This window comes from Apteryx rowi, unplaced genomic scaffold, assembly GCF_003343035.1.
Source record: "Apteryx rowi isolate R43461 unplaced genomic scaffold, aptRow1 scaffold_146, whole genome shotgun sequence".
Classification (NCBI taxonomy): Eukaryota; Metazoa; Chordata; class Aves; order Apterygiformes; family Apterygidae; genus Apteryx; species Apteryx rowi.
The window spans coordinates 146,262-157,464 of NW_020447708.1; the positions used below are offsets into that span (position 1 = coordinate 146,262).

The 11,203-nt window shown below is 39.1% G+C and overlaps 1 protein-coding gene across 2 annotated transcripts in view; it reads right to left on the reverse strand.

Moving 5' to 3' along the window:
- The window catches only part of ZNF654 (zinc finger protein 654), a 28,588-nt gene extending 25,125 nt beyond the window's left edge, over positions 1–3,463 (reverse strand). Inside the window, exon 1 of one of the 2 annotated variants that reach the window (XM_026058344.1) lies at positions 3,322–3,463. The gene's annotated coding sequence lies outside the window, so the exon portion shown is untranslated. The remainder of the gene's footprint in view (positions 1–3,321) is intronic. The other variant, XM_026058342.1, reaches the window with a different exon arrangement.
- Between the last annotated feature and the right edge of the window lie 7,740 nt (positions 3,464–11,203).

Genomic DNA, 11,203 nt, shown 5'->3' on the forward strand with positions numbered 1-11,203 from the left:
ATAAACACCAAATTTTCAAAGGCCAGATCTGAGTAAGGTTTCCCAGGTAACTGCTAAGTCCCAGGATCACTTTATGATAACACATGCAAAACTAAGCCAAGCAAGCAGATTCAGAAGGAAAAATAAGCTTGCTACTCCTTAATACTAGGATGGAAGGAAACTTTCAGTAAATAAACCCAGTTCCAAAACGCAGGTACACAAACTGAAGACAAAAGGAGACAGAGCTCAGTGATCACAGAATCACAGAATCGCTGAGGTTGGAAGGGACCTCTGGAGATCATCTAGTCCAACCCCCCTGCTCAAGCAGGGTCACCTAGAGAACATTGCACAGGATTGCATCCAGGCGCGTTTTGAATATCTCCAGAGAAGGAGACTCCACAACCTCTCTGGGCAACCTGTTCCAGTGCTCTGTCACCCTCACAGTGAAAAAGTTTTTCCTCATGTTCAGATGGAAGTGTCTGTGTTTCAGTTTGTGACCGTTGCCTCGCGTCCTGTCTCTGGGCACCACTGAAAAGAGTCTGGTCCCATCCTCTTGACACCCTCCCTTCAGATACTTGTACACATTGATAAGATCTCCTCTCAGCCTTCTCTTCTCCAGGCTAAACAGGCCCAGCTCTCTCAGCCTTTCCTCATAAGAGAGATGCTCCAGTCCCCTAATCATCTTTGTAGCCCTTCACTGGACTTGCTCCAGTAGTGCCACATCCCTCTTGTRCTGGGGAGCCCAGAACTGGACACRCTACTCCAGATGTGGCCTCACCAGGGCTGAGTAGAGGGGGAGAATCACCTCCCTCSACCTGCTGGCAACACTCTTCCTGATGCASCCCAGGATACCAYTGGCCTTCTTGGCCACAAGGGCACATTGCTGCCTCATGCTTAWCTTGGTGTCCACCAGCACTCCCAGGTCCTTCTCGGCAGAGCTGCTTTCCAGCAGGTCAACCCCCAACCTGTACTGGTGCAGGGGGTTATTCTTCCCCAGGTGCAGGACCCTGCACTTGCCTTTGTTGAACTTCAGGAGGTTCCTCTCTGCCCACCTCTCCAGCCTGTCCAAGTCTCTCTGAATGGCAGCACAGCCCTCTGGCGTATCAGCCACTCCTCCCAGTTTTGTATCGTCAGCAAACTTGCTGAGGGTGCACTCTGTCCCTTCATCCAGGTCACTGATGAAGAAGTTGAACAAGACTGGAACCAGGACTGACCCCTGGGGGACACCGCTAGCTACAGGCCTCCAACTAGACTCTGTGCCACTGATCACAACTCTCTGAGCTCTGCCATTCAGCCAGTTCTCAATCCACCTCACTGTCCACTCATCTAGCCCACACTTCCTGAGCTTCCCTATGAGGATGCTATGGGAGACAGTGTCAAAAGCCTTGCTGAAGTCTAGGTAGACAACGTTCACTGCTCTCCCCTCATCTACCCAGCCAGTCATTCCATCATAGAAGGCTATCAGATTGGTTAGGCATGATTTCCCCTTGGTGAAGCCATGCTGACTACTCCTGATCACCTTCTTTTCCTCCACATGCTTGGAAATGGCCTCCAGGATGAGCTGCTCCATCACCTTTCCAGGGATGGAGGTGAGGCTGACTGGCCTGTAGTTCCCTGGGTCCTCCTTCTTGCCCTTTTTGAAGACTGGGGTGACATTGGCTTTCTTCCAGTCCTCGGGCACCTCTCCTGTTCTCCATGACCTTTCAAAGATGATGGAGAGTGGCTTAGCAATGACACGCGCCAGCTCCCTCAGCACTCGTGGGTGCATCCCATCAGGGCCCATGGATTTGTGGGTGTCAAGTTTGCTTAAATGATCTCTGACCCACTCCTCCTCAACCAAGGGAAAGTCTTCCTTCCTCCAGACTTTCTCTCTTGCCTCCAGGATCTGGGGTTCACCTCCAGACTCTCAGGAACTGGATCCACCCTAAATATAATGTAAATATCTGAATTTCTACTTTTGTACATGTTCTGACATTTAAAAGTGTGATTAAAGTGTGATTTGATCTTCATAAAATTGTATTTTTTTTGCTAAAAACTAGTGAATAAAGAGATCATCTGATGTAACTGCTAGTCATTCCCTGATATTTGACCATTCCAGTAAAAAAAAAAAAAAAAAAAAAAAAAAAAAAAAAAAGGAGAGAGAGAGAGAGAGAGAGAGAGAGAGAGAGAGAGAGATATCTGATTCCGTAACTATTCTCATGTTTATGAATTCTTTCCCCATCACGGAAGAGTAAATCTCTTTGGTGAAATTTCACCAACCATATTAGATATACTGACAAAGGTAAAGCCTGGAGTTCTATGTAATTAGCACCAATAGCTCAAGGCCAGTAAAAAGAATAAGCAATCCAGTCCTCTGACCAAATAACCAAGAGAGAAAGGTTAGGAAGCATTCATCTCTGATGACTAGATGACTGAGAGTAAGTCACAAGATTCTGAATTGAGATACCAAACTATATTCAAAAGCAATGCTCAACAAGAAAGCTGTTTAACCTGCTGGACAAATAAATCCAATTTCCTCAGACAGAACAAGCAATAAAACTAGCTTTCAGTTTTTTGTCTCCATCTGCTGATGAGAAGATAAAACACGTTCTATCTGGGCTAAGGTTCTATAACTCACCAAAAGATTTATTTTTAGATTTTTATTTCAGATTTTTATAATAAGTAAAAAAAAAAAAAAAAGGAATTTTAGTTAACTAGTGATCATCACTCAGACACTTTTATCCCTCACGTGGGAAAGGGACAACTGCCATTGCATCAAGAAAAATCAAGATGCATGATCTAGCACTCTACAGTTCTTTGTCATATTGAACATGATTTTCAGTCAATTAATTGTATAACAAGTCAGTTTCATAAGCATATTAAGGATTCAACCATAAAAACCCATTTTTAAATTGATTAATTTCTTCAATACTACAGTAATCTTATGTTATTACAGCTTATTACATCATTAGAGGTGGAACAGCAAAAACATTAGATAACTTTACTTRTAATTATGTGTCAAAGGTTGGTCTGCAAATACTCCAAAATGAGATTTTTCCAATGAAAAGTCTGTAAGGGGATGACTTGACATAATACTTTAGATACTTCATTTTGCCAAAAAACCTTCGTGACACAGTCTTATGATACTCAACCTGAATATTTAGCACGGACATAAGACAACTAAACTTACAGTTTATGTATCCTCATTCAGGAATTTTTACCAAGTGTAAGTTGGTTCCTCATAGTTGAGTAACCTGGTAAAACCACTCTTGTAAGTTCTCTTCTGAGATCCTATTGCCATTGTAGAAATACAACATTGACAGTCTACATTGAAAATGAAATAGAAAAAATAGATATACTTACAAAGCTAAGCTACTCAAAACATATTGTACGTGCTCACATTCAGCTGGGAATGATACACAGGCAGACGTAAAACAGCAGAGAGCTGTCTGAAGCACCTGAAGCTGAGGCAAAGGAACCTGACATCTTCCAGCATAGTCTTCAACAACCTAATGACAAAAAAATTATTACAATATTACAGTATTACAATAGAAAACAAATCTCTTTAGTCAAAGATAATGCATAGTTAATATGGTACCTGCTTTGTCTCCCCTCCTTCTCCCTCGAAAATAGGGTTTGTACAGAGTTGCCAAAAAGTCCCATTCCACAAAAACAATCTTGACTAATTTCTTTTTCACCAAACCAAAAAAATACATAGGAAGAATTTCTTTATGTCCTACAGTATAAAAAAAATATATACACCAAAAAGGACCTTCAGCTGATTCTTTTCATAGGCTAAGGTCAGGAAATAGTTTCTTCTGGTATAGTATCACAGTAGTTATTACAATCTGGATTTAAACACAAGTTATTTTGCAACAGGATACAAATTAGAAAGTCTACAACGAAATGCAGACATTCCATTCTCAAACTTTCAAAGAGGAAAAGGACTAGCTTGTACTCTTCTCACCTTTGTATCAGCAAAGAAAGACACAAACATACAGTCACTGTTTGTTACCTGATCAAATAAGTAAGTTCTAAGGCTAATCACATCCTGATCCACAGTTAAAAATGGTGATGCCATTCCATAAAGGAATACAAAGGTGAAATATATGTATTTGAACAGAGAAATCTATTAAATCCTTGCCTGGTCACCTAGTCAATCTTGTTCTCATTAATAATTGCATGAATACCTACATTTCTGGTACTGCCTAGGCCCACACTGGGAGATGTTCAAGGACCAGGCACTATCTGATATTCTTAAACAGGTGTTCCCATACTTAAGTCCTCTGAAAGGCCCCCTCCAGAGGGCTTCACATTAACACCACCCCCCCCCAAACACACACAGCACTGAGTTCAGGACGAAGCACAGCTGCCACAGCTATGAAACAGGTGTTGGTAGAGGCACCCACTAGTTCAGTAAGTTGTTATACTGCACTCCTCCAGCAAGGGGGAGGGAAGGGCTTTGGGTCCGCTCTCCCGTTTTAATCAACAGCTGAGATGTGACTCACAGGCAGCACTCTGAGCAGACACGGAAAAGCATGTTTCTTCCACTTTCCGGCACATACCTCATCTCACTGCACTGTAGTCAGGCTCCTTTTGCTCACTTACTGTTCTCGTATTTTTTCAGCACAATGGCACAGCATCAACAGAAGCAGAAGAGAGCAGCCTAGCTGTCCCCTAGTGCTTTGGGCACTCTTTCAGCAGACGAAACCTAACTAATCCTGAGAAAGTGAGAACCAGGCAGGCAGTGAAACATCATGCCATCAGCCATGTTTCAAAGAAAACACTGAAGCACTCCATAGCATACAGAAAGAACAGATAACTGATGCTAAGAAAGCTAAAAATTGCAAAACCTAGTTACACTTGGGCATCTATCTCGAGAACCAGGCTGACTAACAAAGCATAGATTAAACAAAAAAACACAAACAAACAAAAACCCCACAGCTATATTCCTCTCCAGGATTTCTTTTCAACTTCTTTAAGTTCTGTGAATCCCTCTTAGATTTGTCTAATTCCCCATCAGCTAAATGCAGGATTTAAAACCCAGGTTAAGGGGCCTACACTGTTAGTTCCAAAGCTTGGTGCCCAGCTTTAAGGCTCATTGCAACATGCAATAACACAACACTGTCCCATTTCTAAAAGAGATTGGTAATAAGCTACTTCAAAGTAAAACAGTTATGGATAATGGGACCAGTAAGTTTTTCCTCCTTACTATCAACAGTTGAGACTGATTTATATTTGGAAATCATATTTTGCYTTTTTACCAAATTTTCTTTAATAATTGCTGTTTGAAAATCTATTAGTTTTAATACAGCAAATACCTAATGCCACTGAGAACAGAATTAGAAGCCTTGTAGATAAACTCTCTTCCACTTACAGGGAAGAGGAAACACTGCCTCACACATCTACTGCAATTTCTCTACAATACTTTTAACAAAGTCCCTTTGGCAGGAAATCAAAAACACCTTAAGAGAAACTAAGCAGACTGAGAGAAGGTCCTTTTTGGTTTTAGCCCCTAATAGGCTAAAAATGAAGGTAGCAACAAACCATCAGTTCCCACCATGGCATTCTACAACACTTTGGGCCAAGAGTCACAGTATAGGTATGTTTATAAATGAGAACAACGAGGTAACATTCTGTGGTGATACTAATACTTTTCTTGGTAGCATAAAGCGCTAACTGTAAAGAACTGTAGAAAGGGTTTACAACAGTGAGCRATGAAGTTCACTGCAGATAAACGTACAGTGATACTTGGAAAAAACAATCAAAACATATTTAATATGATGGCCTTCAAACTGGCAATTACCACCTAATAGCAAGACTGYGTGGTTATGGTAGATGTTTTCATGAGTCAATCATGCGGTGCTTACCAGCAGTGGTCAAGTAAGCAAGTCAAATGTTAGGAGAGGTTAGCACACCCCTCTGTCTTTAAAACTGCATGCTGTTCTGTTGCCTACCGATTCCTGTATTAAAAGGGGATACAGAAAGACTGGAAAAGCTTTAAAGGCAGCAAATGCTAAGTAATGGAACAGACTTTGCATAAAGATCAATGAAGCAAACAAGGTCACTTCAGCTTATAAAGTAGTGACAAGTTTGGGGGGCGGGGGCATCAAGGCATGTGGCAAGCAGGATCAAAATAAATTACAGGAGGTGGTTCTTCACACAATGCGAGATTAAGCTGTGGAGCTCCCTACTACAGGGAGTTTGCAGATGTTGAAAGTTTACATGAGTTGAAGGAGAGACTGTGTGAGTTTAAAAACACATCCATGGAAATTAACTACAATATATTAGCTGAAYTGAAATTGCCCAGGGAGGAGAAAGTTACTGTATTTGCTCACCTCATTCTTTTGTCGGCATTTATGACCTTTTGATAAGATTCTGATCCCAATGTCTGTGTATTGCTCCTGCAACTAATGAGTCCTTGAAAGCAATATAATGAAAGGAATATTCATACTAAGGATCAAGTTAGACATAGTCTCTAAAGGGTGGAGGCCTACTGCTCATATCTTAGCAAAAGATGCACAGTCCTGCTGTTTGTTCTTGCTGCACCAACAGCACTCATCTGAACCCAAGGTAAGCTAATTCAGGAACTACCTGGCAGAGGACAGCCTCCTCTCCCAAAAATCTATCAGTCACTGTCTGCATTAGCTCCCTGAACTGGCCTCACCACCCTTTCAGAGAAGTACCAAAGGCAGCACATGAAGGAAGACATCACAACACCAGCACTCAGATAGTTTGCAACTCAAATGTATCTGCTAACTGCCTAAGATTCAYGGCAAACTCCTCCCACCCCTCACCCCCCACACACATACTTGAAGCTAGTCAAGACGAATACCAGTGCCTTACTTCTAAGTTTCAATATCTGAAACCATACATTCATCAGGCTCCAAAATTTACCTGAAATGAGTCAATTCTCACCAGACTTAAAACAGTTGTCAATAAAACACAGTGAAAAAGCTATGCTAAACTAAGTATGAGATAAATTCCAAACCACATGGCGCACACATTCTCTTTGGAAGGAAAAAAAAAAGTTTGTTTTACAATTATATGTATACTTCAATGTGTGCTTTTAAACACTCTCACTCAGTAGCTATTTCTATATTGCAAGCACCATTTTTTATTCAAAATACTCAATGTGCCATGCTTTGAATATTTATCAGCTGTCAAGGTAGTATGCAATATTACAAAACAGAGAATGGTAACTCAGTATAGAGTCAAGGTTTATAATAAAAAAGAAAAACAAAAAAGAGAAAAAATCAAATTAATTTTTCTTAAGTATTTTTTAAAGGAAAATAAAGACGACTAAGGGGCATACATATGCTCACCTTCATGGGTAATGTTGCCCCACCAGAGCATTCCAGAAAATCAAGTAGATTACTCCGAGTCCTAAATGCTTTTTTTTGTTGCTGTTAAGTGTAAAGCGTATGTGTATCAGCACATTTTTAACAAGCACAATAACTTCAAAATGATGAAGTTAAACATACAACTGAAGAAGCACGAAACATTGTCAAAACAAAGCAGCATGCTTCTTGCCAGATATACAGTGCAGAAAGCCAGGGAACATTTCAGAACAGTGCAGAAAGGAGGGAAAATTTTCACAGATTTTCTTCTGCAACAACTCCCTTCAAGAATTCAGCTGGGCATGCAGTTTGTCATATTCTTATAAGCTCTTCACGCTTTGTTCCCCATTTCCACCATTTTTTCATTACCTAGTTTTTACCTTTTAAGTACCATCATTCATGCACAGACTGTGTCTTTTGTCATCTCTTTCTCATTCAGTGCAGATACAGATTACTGAAAGGGAGACTGAAGCATCTTTCTTTTTCCCTAAAACTATTTATTTCAACTCCACCATCTTCCTGTGTCACTACACTACTACCCCTTCTTTAATATGTTTGAATAACTCAGAGGAAAATGTATACATGATTCAAATAYATCCCATTGAGGGCAAAATGTGACCAGCCTCCTATTAAAAAAAAAAAAAAAAGTTTCCCAGAGTGTTTTTACAATGTTACATTAGAGCACACTCCTAAAGCAACTAAACCCCAAAACAACAAGGAAGTAATTAAAGACCTAAATCAATGCAAAAAAATCATTTTCCCTGCCTCCCAGGTATACCAAACACTTAAAACAAATTATACTGTTGCAAATAACTGTAGACTATTCTCAAATATGTAGGACACAAGAAACAAAGTGTTATGCAATGTTAGGCCTGAGGTTGCTACAACTTTTTACAAAACACACACACACACACACACACACACACAAAAAACCCAAACCCACACAACACCCAGTTTTAAAGTTTTGTCATGACTAGGACTTAAATGAAGCTGCTCCCATAACTTTTGTAAGATTTAGCTGTAAAGAAAGTCACCATACGATAAAAACCACAACCCTTCTGTGAATGCTGCTGCTTATATAGTTATCAAAAAAGCACACAGAGTAAAGAAGTATCATGGTAGGCAGAATAGAACCAATTGAAAATATGTTTTAAAATGTCAAGTAAAAAAAAGAGGGGGTGGGACCTAAAAAATGAGTTGCCTGAAAATTAAAAATCATCATAATTAAAAGCTACACTTAACATGGTTGTCCGTCCAGCAGAAGTACCAAAGCAGCTTGGATATTCAGTTCTAGAACTTTAGTTCTAGAAGAGTACGAGTAGAGCATGAGAAATGTTAAATTCACTCTATCGGAAACTTCTGAAAAAATAATCAAACCTTTTTACTGTCTTTTTACCCTACTTTGCATAGGAGCAGCACTTTGTTCTGTTTCCACGTACAATCAAGTTAATTGCTTCTTTATAAAAAAAAGATTTAATTATCCAAATAAAGGGCAGAAAAGATCCTAAGGCAACACAAATCACTATTTAATAGATACATCATCTAAAACCATTTTAAATTAATAACTAAAAAACAGTTGTAGGCAATAGCTTCCCTATTTTTACAGTTCACATGCAAATATTACATAAGGAGTAATCAAACATCATCACACTTCTGGCAAAAGAAAAAACATCACCCAGCAACAGTATGACACATCCTATAAGACAAGTTTCTGCCAAAGCTCTACCCTTAAAGCTAAATGCTTCCCCCCAGTCTGCAGTCACTGAAATCTGACTTATTTCCTCTGCTAACTTGAAGTATGAACAATACTTAAGATAGTGTTTGATATATGTATTCCATTTAGCTACCCAAAGAGTCCATTTCCATACATATTTAYATTTTATGGATGAGACAGTTGACTGTCCTGTAATTTGACACATGAATACACATGCCCAGATCACAAGTGATATCAGTAAAACAAAATTTGAGTTTCAAGTAAACAAACTATAAGTTATTTCCCTCACCTGAATAACTGCTAAYGAAAAGGTCTTTAATAATTTGATCTTTTGTTATCTAACAAGTATCTGTTCATCCTGAACTATACAGCTTACTTCAGCAAGTCTGCCTTTTCTAACTTGAAAGAGTCTGAGTAACAAGCAGCTCTTATATGCTGTCAAATATAGACAATGATACAGAGGCATCATTCAACAGAGATCCCACTTTTTAGGTGCAAAAAACCTGTAACATTTAAAAGTTAGAGGAATCTTGGCACATTTTTTCCATGCAAAACTCAAAATGCTTCTTTTTATACAAAAGTTAAATGATAAGAAAAGGCACTAAAAACTGCTGAAGTAGCAATACAAACAAGAAGTTTGAGAGTATACTCACAGAAAAGTTCCAAAGAAGTGGAAGAAAAATAACACTACAAAGATCCTGAAAAGTATATAAATACGAAGTGGAAGACATCTTATAGCCTAGGAGGAAGGGAATATAGAATGAAGCTGGGTAACAAAATAAATAAATAAATAAATAAAAAATAAAAAAAAAACAGCCTAGAAGTATTCAGCTGTATTCCTTTGACTAACTACTTCAAGCTGAATAATCAGTATTAGCACATACAATATTTCTTACCCCACGTAACAGGGCTAGCATAGAAGAGCAGACAAAACAAGCAAGGTGGCTACTCTGCAGTAACATCAATAAAGATGTGTGCGAATGGAGTAGTTTGCTGTATCTGAAGCTGAGCTACCATCTGAAAGACAGTAACTGTTTAGGTAATCTCTGTAACTTTCTGTATCAAATGCTACTAAGTAAATAGTACAATTGGAACTCTCCTCCAAGCTTTGCAAATACACAGTAATGGCTTTGGTTGAAAGGCATGGCACACTAATCTCTTCAAAGAAACTTTTGCTACAAAAGGATTTCCTTTCTTAATGGAAAGAAACAAGCTCTGGGCATCATTCTCTTCTCTGCTACCACCATTATTCCCATCTCTGATTTGTGGAAGGCTAATCCATCTGCTGTACCAACAGACAGAGCTCCTTCTTGCTCACTAGCACCAGCATTACTTTTCTGACCTGAAAAAGCATGCTTAACAGCATCCCACAAAACTTTATGGTGGAAAACAGCAAGTCCCCTAAGGGTATCTAAGAGAGTGAGAGGAAGAGGGAAGGGAGGGAGGAATGAAGAGGCATATGATTAAAATCCCCCAAATCTCTCTTTTTTCCAAAAGTGGAAGGAAGAAACTTAGTATTTACGGCAGGCAGATAATTTCTCTGAATAAAGCTAAAAGGACAACAGGCACAAAAGTTAAGGAGAACAGACATACATGGATTGAGTACATGAATAAGAACACAGACTTTATAATGTTAATGGAAAAAACAGAGCACTGATTCCTTCAGTCTACTAGTCTGCAGATAAAGAGCTTGTTAATCAACTGCTACTATTGTGAATTCTCCCCAAAAAACAGACTGAAAATAGACAAGTATGCTACATACATATACCATAAGCTAGTTTTGCATTATAGTGGCTTAGAAAGTTTCCCATCAAGTGGGAAATGAAAGAGTTCCACCACCTAAGCCATTACACTGTTCTTTGCAGACATATAATCGTTAACAGAACTGAATGCATAAATTTGGCACTAAGCTTAGGAGTAAACAAGATTTGGTGCCTACCACTAGTAATTCATAGGATCTTTTTCAAAATATGGTTCAGAAGCACTTTAATCTCAAGCAGCACAGTACTAAATCCAAGAGAAAGTGCCAGCTGACAGTAAATTGAATAAGCCCCTTTTCACCACCCAAGCAGAGAAAGACTCAGTAAATATGGAACATAATGAAAGGTTTATTTTTAAATTTAATCTGCTTCAAAGAGTTATGGTTTTCCTTGATTCACAGGTAAATTTAGTTACTACATCTTGCGATTTG